The following is an 18,792-nucleotide window of genomic DNA, read 5'->3' as shown; positions in this document are numbered from 1 at the left end:
GTAATAAGCTTGAAAACAACCTCACACCAGGGACCCCGGCTGTGTTTGCAAGTGCTTGGGATGTGAATGAGGCAAAGCAGGCTGTGCTGATTAGATTGCCAAGAGTCATTCAGAGAGACAGGAGCCTTGCTGGGCGTTTGCTCCCTGCCTGCCCTCAGCCATGATCAGTTCCCCAGTAACCCTCACTGAGCTTATTACTAATCTGACAGCAATTCAAGCACCTAAATCAGCTGAAGCAAGTAAAGTGTTTGTATTTCCTCCCCAGCCTGACATTTGTTTTCACTATGGCAAACAGGTCTCTAAGCTCTCTTTGTGCACTCTGCAATCGATTTGTGCCTAAACCTTTGATAGGCACAAAAATTCTCTGGAATTCATAGCTGGAAGTTAGATTTTTAATCACATTAGGTGTGCTTTTCTAGGAAGGCATATAATTTCAGTGAGTGGGTGTAAGTCCTCCATTTGCTGTAGGGTTAAGTGTCATTCACTCTACATTGTCTCCCTGCTCTTAGAAAGCACCTGGGAGCAGCCCAAGCTGGATCCAGCTGCCAGGCTGTGATGAGCCTGAGTTAAGCAGGGGAGTTTCTCTTTGCTCTTTTCAGCAGTTTGTTTGCTGTTTGTAATTCTATTAGTGGCTCCTTGAGTTCTGATAAGAGCCAGTGTTGGAAATCAGGATGGACAGTCCTGAAAGACAAAGGTGCTTGAGATTCTGGAGCTCTTCACAGTCAGTTTCCCCTGTGGTAGTGACTGCATGCTTCAATGAGCAGCCTGTGCAGCACCTGTGAGCCGTGCCCCTCTTGCTCTGTGTACATCGGTACCCTGCTGCTCTGAGTTCCAATTTACACTGATTATGGATTTAATGTTCTGTCGTTGGCAGAAGGCAGAGATGCAAACTTTCTTTGTAGTTTGCACCTCCTCCTTTAGAATAACCTGAAGCAAAGCATCCTCCTGCTTGGCTTTTCTTGTGCTACACCTGCAGTACACTTCATCAGTGCTCCCTCAGAGCCTTTATTGTTCGCTCCTAATGCATGTAATATCTTCAGCACACAATATTAAACTCATCCCTGAGTTTTTTCTGTTTATGAGAGCTGTGCCTCATCTAGCAGAAGACTTCTGGCCACCCAGCTTTCACCAAAAGACAATAGAATGGTGGGAAGGAGGGGATATCTCTCCTGAACATGAGAGTAAAGGATGCCCAGCACTCACTATTTACCAGCTGTGCTCAAACAAACATTTTCATCTTGATGCTTTCCACTGCAGCTCAGGTAAATAATTAACTAATTAATTATGCCTTCCTTGGACTTGCCTTTGGCCCTTAACATTCTTACCTGAGGAAGTGCTCTGGCTCCCATGGTCTCCTGGTCTTCTCCTCCATGTGTGTAGAGGTAACCTACTATTTCTGGACTGAAATATTTTTCTGGGTTTGATTTAACTGTTGTAAGATTCTTGTTAGAGTCTTGGTGTAAATACTTCTTTTCCCCAGTGGGCATTACAGGCAAATCATATCCGCTCACTTGAAAGTGTGTGTGTGGTGAGTAAAGGGTGATTGCTGGTGTGATAGGTGACTACTGGGGACATTCCAATAGTGCCGTGTGTCTATTGATCACACAAGGTGTGGTCAAGTTAGCTCACTTGTCAAATTAAGCTAACAGTTTTGCCCGGATACAATTGCTGCTAGATGACAGGGTGTGTGGAGCAGGTCATGTATCCTCTGCTCTTCTCTTTGTGTATTCGTGTTTCTGGAGAGACCGGAAGACAGAAAAGATCTGACGTGTTATTTTTTTGCTGTTTTGGATTCCAAAACAGGAGAGAAGTTTAGAGAGCAGTGCTGAGAGAAGTCTGAGCCAAGCATCTACGTGCAGCCCTAGCTGCCTTGAGAAAGCTGTGTTGACTTCCTAATGCAGCTGCTGGCAGTGCTCTCAGATAGTTATGACAAACTGGTCAAGCCTCAGCTTGTAAACTTACCTGTGGTATCTACACGTGAGGAAATAGGATATGCTGTCTGCTCATAAGTGATGTTACGTAGGACTGCAGAGATATAGCTCTGTCTGTGTCACAGTCTCTAGAGAGCGGACTTTGGTCAGGAGAAGACTCAACTCCACATTGGAAATAGGATGTGGGAGAAAGGTTAAACTGAACAGAAATAACTCTAAAATTAGAATGTATGGATCTTTTGTACCTGTCAAAAATTTCACCCTAAGAGTAATTCGTAACACAATTAGTGAGAGAGAATCAAAGACTGGGAATGCAAAGCAAAGTGGAGTTTCCTGAGCCAGTGAAATGCATTGAAGCAGGATGCCTCTTAGTGCTCAGGCTTCCAGAAACATGTGCTGAAGTGTTGCAACTAGCTGTGTTCACACTGTATATGTGATGTATGAGGAATCGTGGGGAACTTGTAACTTCAACTTAAAGAGAAAAGCTGATTGCAGGTAAATCTGGAACAAGATTTTCTTGTGTGCGTTTAAATTAACTATATCATAACCTGCCATAATTATTTCTTTTGTCAGATTTGATTACTTACTAGCTTTAGTCTCTGATCGCAAATGGAGTATGCGAGTGATTAGCAACCCTACTGATTGAATCCAAGAAACTGTGAAATGCTTTTCCTTTGTAGCAAGGGAAGCAACCACCTTCTGGAGCTGTCAGAGGCAGGGCTCCCTGGAGGGACCTGCAGAGAAGTGTGCTCACCTCCCTTTGCACCGAGCCCACCCTGTGGGTGTGATCTGAGGCCTCTCTTAACTCGAGTAACAGGTCTAACATACCATCACTTCATGCCAGTGTTTAGAATCTAAACCTGCTTTCAGCCAAGTCAGTGACAATCCTTCTGTTGCTGTGAGTGGGAGCTGAATTAAATGCTTAGAGATGCTCTGGGACCAGATCATCTAAATGGAATAAAATCCCTTTTCCCCAGAGCATGCTGAGATAGAAGCAGGTTGTGCCATTAGTTTTCCGCAGCCATTTGCCCTGTTCAAGTGCCAGAGTCTCACCTACCCTGCCATTTAATTGGGTGTAATGTTTAGCACTTAAAGTAGATAACACTCTGCATCTACAAAGCACTGAGAGGATATTATCTAATTAATTCTTTGTCGTGTGTTATATGTGTTTATTTTTCCCTTATTTGGCAAATATCCCCTGAGATGGGGAAAGGTGATTTGCTCTTTGCAAGCTGGGAAAATTGCTTCCAGGAGAGGAATGAGCTGCATGATGAGGAGCTCTTAGACTTGACACTAATTGGGTACTGTGTGTACACAGATCTGTCACATGGCCAGGCTTTAAAACAAATGTAGAAATATTCTCTTAAGGAGGCCCCAGTGATGGTACTCATTCAGAGTAGTAATTACTTATTAAGTCATCACATTTTTGATGGATTAAAACACTCCTATAACACCTCTCAACCAACCCTTTGGATAAAAGTCAGGATAGAGCAAATTGGTCTCTCCTGTTCTCCTGGCTGCTACTTATTTTCTTCAAATAAAATCTGATAAAACAATTGCTGTGGGACCGAAAAGAACTCATAAGTGAGGGAGAATTACTTCTCCATGTCAGCTGCATTTTGCAGGGTGTAGCTGCTCTACATGTGCCTTCCTGATTCTCAGTTGTGAATGCTTTTGAGAAGGAGAGGGTAAAGAAACTAACAAGTACAGCCCACTCCTCTAAGCTGCCAGACCATCGCTCACCCAAGGTTATGCTTTTATTCTGGGCAATAGGAGACAGGCATGTCTTCCTTTGGGTGTGTGGCAGGAGGACTGAGGTTCAGCTGGGGAAGGTTTTGCAGAATCATACAAGAGTGGATCACACTGTACCTCCCTCAGACTTTTCTCATTCTGTACCCTCCTATAAAATTATTTACCATGATTACTAATTCACAGTAGTAACATTACAACTGAAAGCAGTAACAATTGTGTTAAAGTCTGCTGAAATTAAAGGGTTAGGCCTAATTTTGATCTAGAAGCAGGACTTTCTTGTTTGATACAGTTCCTCAATCACGCTGAGAACCAAGCAGAATGCTCTGATGACCTCTGTGACTCTTTTTCCTCAGTCTCTTTCCATAAACTGTTGTATCTAGTCAAAATTATATTTTCTTCAAATTCATCATAGGCTTTCTAATATGCTGTAGAAAGCAGATCAGCATGCTTTAGTTATTTCCTTACAGAAAACTTTCTTTGTTACAGCAGAAATCTGTGATTTCCAATCAGTACTAAGCCAGTGGTTATAGAGGTTGAAGAAGCACAAGACAAAACCTACGTGTATTCCAGACCCTACTGACAGACTCCATAGAAATCCTCATTTCCTGTTCTTTGTTGTTTCTCATTATTACCAATGACAATATTGCTAATTACAGGCTACTGTGGTGATTCTTGAGTGACAGCTCTTATCCTTTTGGCCAGGTATGATGGAGATACTCCATGCTACTGCCCTACACCTCTGCTGGCTAGCTGGATGCTTACATGTCTCGAAATGAATGAGCATCAAATTCTACTACAGCTGGTCCAGAACTGTGGAGCCAGCATATTTACATCGTGGTGAGTACTGCTTACGTGTCACAGGCACACAGATATGGCCAGAGATATTCTGTGCAGCTCAGAAGGCTGTGGCTACTCTCGTAAATACACTTCTCCAAGTGTATGCTCCACTTGGCAAAGTGCTCTGAGTTTCTTTAACTCCCCAGTAGGGATTTATTTATTTTTCTCTTTATTAGTGCTTAACATTTTAACATCTACTGCCTTTTGTGGCCAGAAGTGGGAGGAATTTGTTAGCAGTGCTCCAGCCCTGCTAATCCTCTTCTGCTGCAGGTATTGGCCCTGCTGCTCTGTGCCTGTGGCTGCTGTGTGCAAATTATTTGTGCACAAAGTCTGCCATCGTGTGGCCTTGTTCCCATCTGTGGGGATGGAGGCCCTTGGCGGCAGCTTTGCTCCCATGCTGCTCTCCTTACCCATCTGCAGGGATGCTTTTCTGTTTTGTCTCTGTTGCTGCTCAACTCTGCAGGCTCAGGGTGTCTTAGCCGCAGGGGCTGAGGCTACAGCACTCCAGAGCCAGCCAGTGCCTGCCAAGCTGAGCTCTGCTGTTGCTGGGTTACAAACTGAGGTGCTCTGGCTTTTCTGTACGTGGTGGGAATAAAACAGAGCTGAAAACCAGTTTCAGACTAGTGTCCTGCAAAGCAAAATTGGCATTAAGCAGCTTGGACTTCCTGTGAAAATACAGCCTAGATGCCAGCATCTCCTAAAGCCCAGAGACAGGAAGGTGGTGGCACTGTCCTCAGCCACTGTCCCTCCAGGCTGCAAGCTCAGCTGACCAGAGGGGTTGTTGTTACATTTGAGTTTCTGCTTGAAGCATTTTTTCTGAAATATAAACTCTGTCTGGCCTTGAAAGGAAGGAAAATAGACCTGGTTCTACCTCTTGCAAAATGAGCTGTTTCTTTCTCTGGCCTCCATTTATTTTTATTTTTATTTTTTAAATGACCTGTGGTTTTGTGCTTAGAGTTTGGGGTTCTGAATCAGAAGACGTGGCAGTACTTGCTTTGTGGTCATACAGGAAAAGAGTGACTGCTGTAGCAAAGCAAATCCAAGTACTGTTTAACTTCTTGCTTTTCTCTGACAGCGAACAAATCAAATGATGTTCAAAGGCACACGTAGCACTCAAAGGCACACAGTGTGTAATCTTCATTCCCACAGTGGCATGGGCACGGAGACTTAATGATCCACACCTTAAGAGCTTCTAGCTGACGGATGGATGCAAATAAGATAGGCTGGAGAGAGGAGGAGAACTGAATTATTCCAACCCAGTTCCTGTAGTCATCACTAAATATAGTGCTTGTACTGATGCAGCATTTCTGGGGTGGTTATGAAATGTCTGGCATGCTCTGATGTTTAACAGTCTTTACATGTGTATATTAATAGATGCTGTAGCTGAGACTTAGACAAAAGACGAGAGCTAAGGAAGCATGCTGCAGTGCTGTAAGGCAGTGAGGCACTGGCCAGCTGCTTTGCTGTGCATCACTAGCCTGGATCTTGAGGCTTACCACTGATAAACCACCTGTTTTGATAATACTCTCTTTCTACTTCTAAAGTGGGGGAATTTGTCACAGGCCAGATTTAGCAGCTGTGGTCTCAGGGGCATCTGATAATTACAGAAGTGCTGTTCCACACGTCTAATGAAGCAATGGAGGCCTTAGTGGGTTTGAGCTCGGAAGAGAGATTGCACTATGCGTGTTTCTGTGTTTCCTTTAATTTGCAATCTCATTTTTTCTCAAATTAAATTTATGCAAGCATCACAGTGGGGATTAACTATTCATATAATTGAGAGTAGAAACAGAGATGATTATACAGTGCCCAGGATTCATGCAATTGGACATTAGACACCTACAAGGCAGATATCTACATTCAGCACGGTTATTTCATCCCCTACTTGTACTCAATGAGTACTCATGTAGCTGTTTTAGGGCATGAGCATTGCCTTGTGGATGAGACTACCAATGGGCACATGAGCACTGCAGCCCTGCAGCTCATGTGTTTAAAGCTGGGGCACCTGCATGCTAGCAACAAGTCCATGACAAATGGTGGGGGATACCCAGGATTGCATTTAAGAGCAAGGGAAGTGTGTGATAATTCCTATGTGTGCCCCCTCTTGTCCCTGAGATCTACAGCACTGATTTCTCGAGCCAGAGGCAGTTTTACATTTAATCATTCCTGATAGACAAACTCCTGGAGCAAAAACATAACAGCCTTTCAGGTGCTTGTGAATGCAGACAGTAGTGTCTTTGCAGTACGTATGTTCCTCACGGTAGGAACAGAACTGTAAAGTTCATAGTGTGAAGCCAGAAAGGTACTTTAAGCCAAATTGACTTTAATGACCATTTACATCTCTCAGTCAGATTCTGTTTGTTCCAAGCAGCAGGCAAGCTTGGAAGCTTGTCTGAAACCCCATTCCAAAGGGCCTGAATGCAGGTGTGATTCAAACAGGCACTAAAAATTCAGGGTGCTAATAAGGGCTGTTTATATAACAGTGGTGAAGATGGAGACTTGTACTCAGAGCATAGGTTCATTACAAAGTACCCCAAAGTTTCGGACAGCCTTGCTGGAACACTGTGGAGCCCAGGCCCTCTTTTCTCTTTGCAGTATTTCTACCTTCAGAAAGGCCGTAACACCTGTCTGGGGAGTACCACTGTCCCAGGTGTATTACCAAGGTCAAGGCAGTGAATATTCATGTAAAGGTGTTACTCAATTGCATGGACAGCCCTTCTGAGTGGAGAAGTAGCTGAAGTGGTGTTAAAAAAACCTGATAACTGTTTGCCTCTTGCCCTGGTCTTCTCGCTGATTCTGCAACAAGGCAGGAGCTTCTAAGGAAAAATGCAGTGAAGATGGAACAGATGGTGCTAATTTCACCCAGGAATGAAACGTTCTTACAGGGATAAAATTCCCACTTGTCTGTTTTCTCCATGGAAGGACTCCACTTCTGCTCTTGTCTGCCTGCGTCTTGTTCCATGATGTGGATTTACTGGGATGCTTCAGAAGTCAGAGCTGTGCTTCCAGCATACACCAAGGCCTAGGGCAGGAGAGAAGCAGCACAGGTCCCGGTTACCAAATACAGTGCAGTAAAGAAGCTGTGGTGCATTGCTCTGGGATTTGGGCTATTTCCTGAGAAATTCACAAGGCAAATCCAAAGGAGAAAAAGAAAAGGAAAGGGCATAGATGTTCTCAGGGTATTTGAGATGTAGTTGAGGATCCATTTCCACAAAAATAAATCAGAGCAAGAAGTACGAATCAGTATGATGATTCAATATAATTTATTCCTGTTGTTTTTTAAATCCTGAGAAAGACATCTGAGACATTGTTTCTTTCCCTATTTCTAAATAGATGCAAGGTAACAATGAGTCACTGACTAAAAATAAAAGTAAGCCTCTTATTTTTTTTGCATCCGTAAGTAGGAAGTGGGATGTGCTGCATTAATCAAGGCTTGTTTGGAAGCTCTGTGTGGGCTGGGTGTGCTGGAAAGGGTGACCTGATAAAGCATTCCTTTCTTGGGTAATTTTCTATCTCTCAGGAGCTCTTCAGTCAGAAATACAGAACTTCGATAAGAGTCTTTTACAGTGAATGTCTTTGGGCTCTTACTTTGAATGTATGTAAGAGCTGTAGATGTGTTAAACTGTGATCTACTAAGGCTTCTTTGTGCCGGTTTCTAATTTTGTGAGTCCCAATTGCACTGTAGTGTAGCAACCAAGATTTATTGCCCTAAAATATTTTCTACTGTCTGTATTTCATCATGAATGGCTCAGGTCAGGTACTGAAGCTTTGTCTCATTCGAGTTGCTTTTACATTTTCATACAGAGGACTTACCAGACTGGGTCATCTGCCTTGCAGCCCTCAAAGCAGCACTGTGTGTGCAGTCTGCCTGGCCAGCTCAGGGGTCCTGCTGCTGGGAGTTGTCTATGCCACAGTAAATAGCAGCAGGCCTCTAATGATTGGTAGAAAGCAAGCATGATTCCTGATTATCCACTGCCTTTTCTCCTTCCTTCAAATCTGTGTCAGTATCAACTGTGTACACAAAGCACCAAGATTAGGGGAGCTCTTGAACGCAATACGTGCAAGAGATTGTTGTGTGTTGCGATTCATTCATCTGTATGCAGTGGTTTGTCTGTCAGCTGATGTTAAACAAAACATTCTGTGAGATTAGTATGGTGCAGATGGAAAGCAACACTCACAGTTTCCACTTTTTAAAAATGCTTCATGTGTTGGAGTTTAACAGACTGTTAAATGGAACTGGTATAACTTGATTTAATAGAGATCCTATGACTTAGTGAGATGCTCCAGTATCTTCTGACTTGGTAGTTTTGCAACTGTCATACCCTTTGTGGCCTAGCTAGTAATTAATCTTAATGATGCATTGTCCCAATAGTTTGAGTTGTTATTAATTAATGACAGTCTTTAGTAAACAGATGGCTACATCTACGCACTTAGCGAAGAGAGAACAAAACAACAAGGCTGTACCCTGACTTCAGGCAAGCCACGGATGTCAATGGTGCCAGAAAAGAGCTCACAAAAGGGCCTGAGACTACTTCCAGGTGCTGCACACCTGTGAACCATTATGCAAACATCTGAGGTGACTTATCAAAAAATTGGATGATAGAGGGGCTGTGGAAAGCTGCTTTTGTTTCAACAGACTTTTATTTCCAAATACTATAGTGCAAATCAGTAAGACTGAAATAGAAGCCCAAGTAATCTGTCCCTTGTTCTAATCTTTTGTTGTTGTTCCGTGAATTCTAGTGGTTGGTTATTGACTTTTTTGGTTTTGTTTATTTTTATGCACCACCACATTTTTAGGGCTGGAAAAGATCACACTGGTGAAATTTCAACAGAACTGGGAGAAACATGGGCTTCAGGAGAACTGAGAAGACACGCTCCTGTGCTAGGGCTGAGTTCTGATCTCCTTCCTCTGCAGTAATTTCATACAAAATACAAAGATGCGTGCTATGTGAGAAATAACAAAGGGCCATAGTTGGAGTGCTGTTGGATAGGCAGTTTTGCTGAAGCAGTGATTTTGTTGGCATAAGTAATATCAGGCATATCTTCTAGGTGTTTCAATTCCTTGCTTACCTGTTTTTGGTAAGATTTTCCCTCTTAACATACTGAATCTTTGATACAAACACAGCAAATTTAATTTAATTGATAGTATTTGTTTTACTCATAAAATATTAACTATTTTGTAATCAATCTGTATGTACATCTCTGAACAGAGCCTGTATCCAGCTGGATAAAGGAATATACCATGTGATGATTAAAAAACAGTATCTTATGCAGAATATGAGCATAGGCCTTATGAGGAGCGGCTGAAGGAGCTGGGGCTGTTCAGTCTAGAGAAGAGGAGGCTCAGGGGAGACCTTATTGCTCTCTATAACTACCTGAAGGGAGGTTGTAGTGAGCTGGGGGTCAGCCTCTTCTCTCATGTAACTAGTGATAGGACTAGAAGGAATGGCTTCAAGCTGTGCCAGGGAAGGTTCAGGCTGGATGTTAGGAAATACTACTTCTCTGAAAGGGTGGTCAGGCACTGGAATGGGCTGCCCAGGGAGGTGGTGGAGTCACCGACCCTGGTGGTGGTCAAAGAGCGTTTGGATGTTGTGCTGAGGGACATGGTTTAGCGAGAACCATTGGTGAAGGGCGAATGGTTGGACTGGATGATCCTGTGGGTCTTTTCCAACCTTAGCGATTCTATGATTCTATATAATTAAATGACTGATCCTCCCCTTTGACCAGAGTTCCTAGATCACAAATTTCAACAGAATCTAATTAGTACACAATAGCCACAGAATAAGCTAGTTGAAGGACACATGTGCATTATAAATACTGTTCTGCTTTGTAAGTTACAGACTCTATAAACTCACAAATAACCCTGCAAAGGAGCAGCAGCTTCAGTACTTACAGATCAACTTTGCATATCCTAGAAAAGGGGTATTTTATGTTATTTATATTCTAGCTGTGGTGGCTAATTGTGTTAATTCAATCAATGGGTAAGGGTGAGTTAATATGAGGGTCATCCGAAACTACTATTTTGATAACTGCTGTTTTAGAAAGACCTCAATTATATCTTTCAAATTTTCCAGAATAACTAACTGTGCAGGGCTTGAACTGCTTAATTCTGTGCCTGGTATAATGTTGTGTCTGCCCTGTAGTAAAAGCTGAGATATTTAGTGTTAGTGCAGCCCTTTTCCTGTTCACTCCAGCCAATCACAGAGCCATAGGTGATGTATGTTTTGTTGTCTGGACCTGTAATTAGATTCTTAGACCACATACAGAGAGCAAGAATTGAATGGGAAGATCTTATCTAGTATTCTTACATATGTTACAACAACACAAAGGCAATAGCATAAAAACAATGCTTTTACCATTATTTCAGTGTGTTCAGTGTAAAAGTAAGTTAGTTACAGAACATTGTTTTCTCACTTGGAACATTTGTCACAAATTGATTTTATTGCTCTAAAAACACTCTTGGTGCCATTTAGGATGTTACAGGCAAATAGGGCCCTCTAGGTGACAGGGATGACCAAGACACAGTGGTTGAGATGTAAAAGGCAAGATACAAAATCTGCCTTTCCTGACAGAATCAAAAAAAATGTGTTAAGTACATTGGCTTTGTGTTCTTAACAAAGAAAGATGTCAGAATTTGCTGTAATTTTCTGTGCCTGGTTGAATACTTACAGTTTGGTTCAGCCTATACAAACGGTGCTGAAAAAGCATCCATTTGAAACAGTGGGAATTTTAGATAGTTCCAGTGTAGCCAGGCTGCCTCCCTGGGGTGAAGGAATGGGGGAACATTTTGGGTCCTTGTATTGCTTTTCCCCCTTTCTCCTCTTCTGCTTTTACTTCTAAGGACCTTCAGAAAACAATCAGAGATGAGGAAAAACTTCAATTAACGTAAGGTGGTTTCCATGTGTGTATAATCAAATATATTAAGCAGTGTTCAGCTAAATAGACATGTGAAGGCTGTAAGTATAGAAAGATAGTAGTACTGCTCCCCAAAAAAGCCCCCATAGCTGAAGTGCAAGATTAGGCACTAATCAACTCAGAAAGTTTTGTACCTTGCTGCTTTGCTACCTTGCAACACTGTGGGCTGGTTCAGCAGGCTAACTGTGCAGATAATGGGATGGCTTGCAGCCATTTAGCAGACCTGGCTAGTAAACAAGAGTCTGGTGGGTAATAATGGCAGCATGAGGAAGGAGGAGACAGAAAGGCAGCATCTTCCCCTTCCTGAAGAAGTGATGGCATTGACTCTCCTGTAACCATTGCCCCATGGTTAGCCACAGGCTTGTGAGAATCCCACCCACCATTCCTCTGTCTCCAGTTTTTCACTGTCCTGTCTCTCTTCCCCCTTGTGTTCTTGTATTTTATTGAGTTAAATACAGCACTCAGAAACACTAAAATGTTTGTGGCATTTGCCTAAGAGCGTGGCTTACTGTTTAAAGAGATGGAAATATGCACTTGTGTTATTGACAGTGTTATTTGGATCAACAGATTTATAACTGATAACAAAACAATACTATTTGTGTTCAGTGAGAACACTTGGAGAAATGGAGCACAACAACAAGGGGTTTTGGTTAAGCCTTTAAGGGTTTTAGAACATACACTATGCGTCAAAGGAGACAATAAGTGGCCCTATGGACATATGCCAAACACACAGATTATCTGAGAATAAAAACTCTTAAGAGCACAGACCATGGGATTTCCTGGGGAACTGGAGCAATTAGGAGTGGGAGATATGCAGCCCTATTTCAAATAAACCTGTTTTGCATATGGAAATAACATTTTCCAAGGAAAATGGCAACAGGAAAGCAATAATATCACTTTTGTTTTCGTCTTGGCGCTTTGAGAGGAGCTTTTCATTGTTTTCTTTCCTGTCTGCTGTAATCACTTGAGGGCTATGGGTTGGCAGTTGATGTCTGGGTTAGCTGTCCTGGAAGGGCTGCTTGTGGGCTTCGCCTTGTGCTGGTCAGAGCTGAGTAGAAGAAAGAAGGGAAAGGTCATTTGGAAAGAATGACAGGCAACACTGTTGAGAGAGCTTTCTGGGATTTCCCCACTGCCCCACAATGTAGATAAATGCTTTGGTGTGAGAAGTGCTGGTCCTCACCTCCTGGGTACAGCATGCTCACATGTGAGTTTATCAGATATTGCAAATCACTTTCAGAAGACAAATGTGCTCAACAATATTTTTGGTAGCAGGGAAATAGTGAAAACTCCTGAGTTTTAAGCACTTGAAACAATATATGTTTGCTTAGTAATCCTAGAATAATTTTTCACTGTCTGGACAAATGCTAGAGAGAAAATGGAGCAAATGGTGGTGGAGAACAGTGCTTGTTGGATGTGATGTATTGACTTAAGCCTAGACTTAAATCAGTAAGTAGAGGCTGAAGGCAAACAATGAACAAATACATATTTTACTAAAATCTAGATCTATTTAACACACATCTGACCACCTCTGCTGGGAGGGGAAGGAAAATCTATCTTGGTGTTAGCAGGTTTGCTTTCAATGTAATTAGTTATCATCACAGCAATTTGTTTTAGTCAAATGACCATTGCTTCTGGTCAAGCAGGAATGGACTCAGATAATGTCACACTTCCCAGCTGCTCATAACTTGAGCAAAAGTGAGTTTAAAGATATTGAGGAGAGTTTTTATGGCTCGTGCTGCTGTGCCGTGCTTTCTTCACTCTGGTGGAAATGAGTTTGTTCTATTTCCACGTGCAGGTTTGGCAGAAGCTTGGAGCCAGGAGGTAATGGGGATGCTGAGGAGCCTTCTGGTGCCTGGCTTCACACCCCAGCTGCAGGCTGCAGACACCACTGCCTTTGTGCCTGTTCATGCAGCTCTGTGGGGTGAGGTGCCATCGCTGGGGCACAGGGGGCAGTTCCCATTAGTCTGACCTGGACAAACTTGGCCCATAGAATACTCTGGGGAAGTTCTTGTGTTGTCCTCAGTGTGTTTTGCAACTGTTTTGCTTTCAATTCTTTAGAATGAAGCACGGTGAATTCTTTGGATCTTTTCCCCACACACAGAGAGCAGGAGGGAAAGAAGGGAACCATTCTGAGCGGAACCTTCCTTAGCTGGACTTGGCCAACAGCAGATTTGGTGAATAGCTTTCACAGATTTGCTTCAGGGCTCCTCTGTGCAGAGCCCAGTAACAGCTCTGGCTGTGGGGAGGGCAGGGAGAAACGCTTATTAAATAAATTTCTGAGTGACAAAATAGAAAACCATTTATTCTGATTTAAAAAAAAAAAACTTGGAAAATTGCCTTGCTGGAAGCAACCGAGGGACATAAAGTAATCAAGTAAAAAGCAATTTCAGGTTATCCCTGGAGAGTCCTGCTGGGATGAACTAAATCAGAGTCTTGGTTAATACAGTGGGCAATGAACTGAGGCAGCTGGAAAGCCAGAGTGTATTCATTCCAGCTAATTCTATTATAGAAAGGGGAAGAAGAGGCCTAATCTGCGGCAGGACAGGAAGGGCAGCCGGGGAAACTCATCTGTCCCTCTAAGCACCTCCAGAACTTATTTAGGGGATCCTAATGAAGTAGAGGAGCTCAGGACCAAAGGCAGAGCCAGCAGCTTTGTACCATGTGTTTGTGTGCCAAAGCAGAAGCCCTCTAATGGCAGTCAGTCATGAGCTGAGGATGTAGATACAAAAATACATAAAACTGAAATTAGTTCTAGATTAGAAAGGAAAGGAAAAGAAAAACAACTATGTTAACTGGGCACTTGGAGGCAGATGACTTCCATCTGCTGAATGCTTCTTAGTGTAGGTTGCATGTCTTGGGAGTTTCTATGAGAGCAGGCACGTGGAAAAAGACGCACTTCAGCCTAAGTAGGTAGCCCCATGAAAACTTTCATTTCTGAGTACCAAATGTGTAGAAAGTCTTTGGAGATGAAGTGGAAAGATGTTTGATAGATAGGTTTAGAAATACATACATCAGAAGAAGTGGGAAGTAATACTGACTTAAATAAGGAGGTGGGGAGATTTTGCCTCTGTTCAGAATTCAAGGTAAGGCTAAGAAGCAGAGAGAAGGTGGTTGGAACTGTAAAGCCTATTTTAACCACACAGAGCCACGCTGTATCTCTTGTCTTTGCAAAACTGTAGCTACATGATAATCCAACCGTTTTGCAAGGTACAAAATGTTCACAGCTCCTTGGATGATGCTACCAGTGTGTGCATTCTCATAGATGTATAAAAAATGTTGATGATATAATCCTTCCAACTTAATTCCAAGGGAACAGACAGGACAGTCTTTCTATTTGGATGGGTTATCCTGCAATTCCAACTTTTTTTTTCTTTTTTTTGGGGGGCGGGGGGGAGGCATGTTTCTTGCTGGTGGGTATGGCAGGCAGAACACTGAGCCACATTGTAGTGGTGGTGTGTTTGGGGGTGACATCAGCACAACGGCTGCTTAGCAGCTCCAGGGGAGAACCTTTGTTTGCAAAACAAGTTAACTGATAGAGATGATGAACTAAGCAGATTAAACCTACTTGATACGTGAAGGTTTTATTCATCATTCAGACATCATTCTGAATGCTCTTGGAACCTTCTCACCAGTAACAGATTATCAGAAGGAAACACCAAAGCTAGGTGCAAACTTCTATGGGCCCTGATGGAGTGGTTGGAACTGGCATTTGGCCCCTGGTCCAGCCTTACCCTGCAGTTCTACTAATGACCTTGAGAAAGGACAAGCCCTAAACACTGATGATGAGGGTTTCCTAGGCCATCAGTTTCTTCCAGATGGTCACTAATCCTCAGAAAAATGTGAGCTGTACCTCAGTTGTTAATGCCTAATTAACCCCATAATAGCAACCGCTCAGCTACAGCTGCAGGTTTCATTTCCTCTATCCCAGCTGACTGTCTACAAGACCTTGATGTTTTTCTATGAAGGTATATGCTTTCCAGGAGGCACAGCAGCCTGTAACCTATCAGTTACATCTGGACTGCTGAAGAAAATATCCCTGTGCAGCATAAATATCACATGTCACTCCATATAGATGAAGGAAATGCATTAGCTTTGAAAAAGAACCTGCTTCTCCCAGGATTGTAGATGTATTCTGGACTGCTGCATACAATGCTCCTTTAGAAATGATAATGCAGAGGATGTATGTCAGCTTTGGTATATTCCCTTGCAAAATATTCCTTCTCAGAATTCCCCTCAACTTTTGTGCGTTGCATAGTGTGTGTTTCCAGGATTCCTGAGAGCTGTTGCTGTCCCACTTGGAGCAGAAAAGAGCTTCTGTGACTAAATAGGTAACTGTTTTTCTTCACAACCCTTACCTCCTGCATCCATGATGACAACTGAGAACTACCAAATCCTTCTGACTGTGGCTTTGGTGCTTCACATCTTATTTTCAGCCCCATGAAAAGATGGTTTTATTAAGTAAGAAGGAGCTAGAGCAAAGAGGGAAGATTTAATTCACCCTTGTCTTGGGTGCCAAGGTTAACCCTCCGCCGACCAGAGTTCTCAGAACATGTGGCAGGATGTAGCTGTTCCTCCTGCTGAGGAAGGTGAACCCCCCATGCATCCACAAAAAACTGTTTAGCTTTTCACCTGATAGCAGCTACTCCAGAACTTCTTGTCAGCTTTACTGCCTCAGCTCCTCTAGCATCTCTTCAGCCACACCTACCCTGTCATCAGCCTTCCTCCCATGCTTAACCACTGTTGTTTGTCAGAGTGTGAAATGCTGTTTGTCTCCACTTCCTACCCACACCCTTTTTTTATGAGCCCATGCAGAAGGCCTGAAGTGTGCTTGGCTTTATTATCATCTCTATTTCATTATTTCCTGGTCCTCTTGTCATCTATGGAGGATTGTTCCTTGCTTGCATGGACTGTCTCTACCCTGCCACTGTAACTGTGCACTTGCAGGACATGGGAGCTGATGTGCTGCAGGAGGAGGCAGGAGGTGTTGCAATCATGCTGTAAAATGACTAGTTTCTGATTTGGGTTGGTTTTTTTGTTTGTATTTGGGTGGGGGTTTTTTTTGTTTTGTTTGTTTGTTTTTTGGGTTTTTTTTGTTTGTTTGTTTTTGCTTTGTAAATGGCTTTTACATCATAATAACCACCTCAAAATTTAAAGAGAGATGATCTCTCAGAGATATGGCAAATATATGCATTTTCTATTTCTCTCACTGGTATAGAAACTGGGGGTGAGCTTGCTCAAAACATGCAGAAAGTTACCCTAGCATCAGTCTAGGGGTTGTATTATCCCTAATTGTCCTCAGGCTTTCCTGGTATGTTTCGAAGGTACAACAAGAAACTCCTAAACTCTGTGCCCAAGCCTGCAGGGACTTGCAGGCCAAAATTTATACATACCAAAGAAAGCTCAGAAATCTCCAGGGAACCTATTAATCCTTTCCTATCACTACTTGCCTCCGTTTATCCAATTTTTATGGTTTGATCTCTAGCTGGTACCAGCACACCAGCCTGAAATGGTGGGGCAGTTATTTTAGCTGTGGGAATCAGCCCTGTGCATCATGTCATCTGCCACCAACTCAGCCCTGTGAGCATGGCTCCAACAGCTTGCTTGGGGTGTTTCCCTGCTTGTAATGTCATCTTTAAAACAAATGTTTGAAATATCAGAGTTCAAAATGAAAGAGGAAAGCAGCTCTTTTGACTTTAATTTTGAGTACTGCATGAATGTATTTGCATAATGAAGTCAAGCTGAAGCCTGAAGATTTCTCTGTCACTTGCCAGAGCAATCTGATCACTTGTGCCAACTCAGCAGGTGATTCAGCTGTCTGTGCAGGAGTTCTCCTTGCAGGTGAGAGAGGTCACCTTGAGTCAACTGTCACATGCACTCTGATAAAGCACTGCTCGGAGAGCAGAGGATGGGGATATTTGTTCTCCTCAAGGGCTGGGATTTGGGTACTTGGTTTCCTTCAGTGACTGGGATTTAGGTATTTATTGTTTGACACAGTGGGTTTGTTGTTTGGTTGGTTATTTTGTTTTGTGGTTTTTTTTCACTCATTTTTCTGTGCCTACTTGTTTATCTGAGCTTTGAATTAACTTCAGTGGAGGTGGAATTAGGCTTAGAAACAATTTGACTTAAGTTGAAAACATATTCATACCTATCAGCCCTGCCTAAACCTCGCCCTGGGATTCCTGGATGAAATACCTGCCTGGAAAGTTCCAAGGCATCACATCTGATCAAAGCGATCTGCTTTAAACTTGGATACTGGCCCAGATAGAAATCTGAGCACTTTTCCCCCAGGTGAGCTCCTCACCATACTAGTACAGAATTGGATACCACCGTTTTAAGCTTGGTCTAAATCAGTGAGAAGTAAAAAAGCCCGTGAGCCATGGCTGTACAGAACAGCATAGATCTGTCAGACTGTCCACTAGGTGGAAGTGTTACCCGGTCCTGCGTGGGGGATGCACCAATCGTCCACTGCAGGGGGGACAGAAATGTCACAGAGGTGTGGGAGCCCACAGACCTTCCCCAGTGCCTTTGCCTACCTTCCTGCCACCATTGTGTTCGGCTCCACCGAGTGGAGGAGCACAGTAAAGGGATAAGTACAGAATTCAAGGAACATGTTTGCATGTTGCACACTGCAGTGTGATGTGGATGTTTTTGTTCTAGTGCTGTGTTACAAAAACTGCAGAGTCTTAGGCATGAACAGCGAGGGCAGGGAATAGAAACGTCAGTGAAAATCCAACAGATAGTGGTAGGACAATGGGGAATGGCCTTAAGCTAAAAAGAGGGGAGATTTAGGTTGGATGTCAGGAGGAAGTTTTTCACTGAAACAGCAGTGAGGTGCTGGCACAGGCTGCCCAGAGAGCCGTGGGTGCCCCATCCATGGACGTGTGGGATGGGGCCCTGGGCAACCTGGTTCAGTGCTTGATTTAGCAGTTGGTAATCCTGTCCATGCAGGGGTCAGACCTAGATGATCTCTGAGGTACCTTCCAACCCAAGCCAGTATGTGATTTTGTTCAGCTTCTGCAACTATTGTTATTGCCTGGACTCTAAGAGACTCTTATATTCCTTTGGTCTGTTTCTGCCATCTTGCCAATTATTTCTTTATTCCTTCTTTTATTATTTTTTTTCTTGTTATTCAATAGATCAAGTTCTGTATAAACACTTCCTCCATTATCTTTCTTATCAATGCTTCCTTCCACTGGTATTGATCTACTGAGCCAGCAAGCTGGTTCTCAGGGAAAAATGCTCTTTAGGATGACCAGAAAGAGCAGCACTGCTGCAGTGCTTCTAGACGTGGTGAGAAACCGTGAGCTCAGGGGGAAAGGACAGAGAGCACCTAATGCACTGAGCTACAGAAGTGTGCCTC

General features: G+C 43.1%; 1 protein-coding gene across 3 annotated transcripts in view; it reads left to right on the top strand.

Annotated features, from left to right (window-relative positions):
• BICD2 (BICD cargo adaptor 2) overlaps positions 1 to 18,792 on the top strand; it is a 119,364-nt gene that overhangs the window by 8,376 nt on the left and 92,196 nt on the right. For 2 of the 3 annotated variants that reach the window (XM_046900172.1, XM_046900173.1), the window contains exon 2: positions 4,386 to 4,520. The gene's annotated coding sequence lies outside the window, so the exon portion shown is untranslated. Of the gene's footprint in view, positions 1 to 1,323; positions 1,383 to 4,385; positions 4,521 to 18,792 lie in introns of those variants that run through there. The other variant, XM_046900171.1, reaches the window with a different exon arrangement.

This window comes from Gallus gallus, chromosome 12 (assembly GCF_016699485.2).
Source record: "Gallus gallus isolate bGalGal1 chromosome 12, bGalGal1.mat.broiler.GRCg7b, whole genome shotgun sequence".
Taxonomy (NCBI): Eukaryota; Metazoa; Chordata; class Aves; order Galliformes; family Phasianidae; genus Gallus; species Gallus gallus.
The sequence above is the reverse complement of the archived record's forward strand: the minus strand, read 5'-3'. Positions and strand labels throughout refer to the sequence as shown.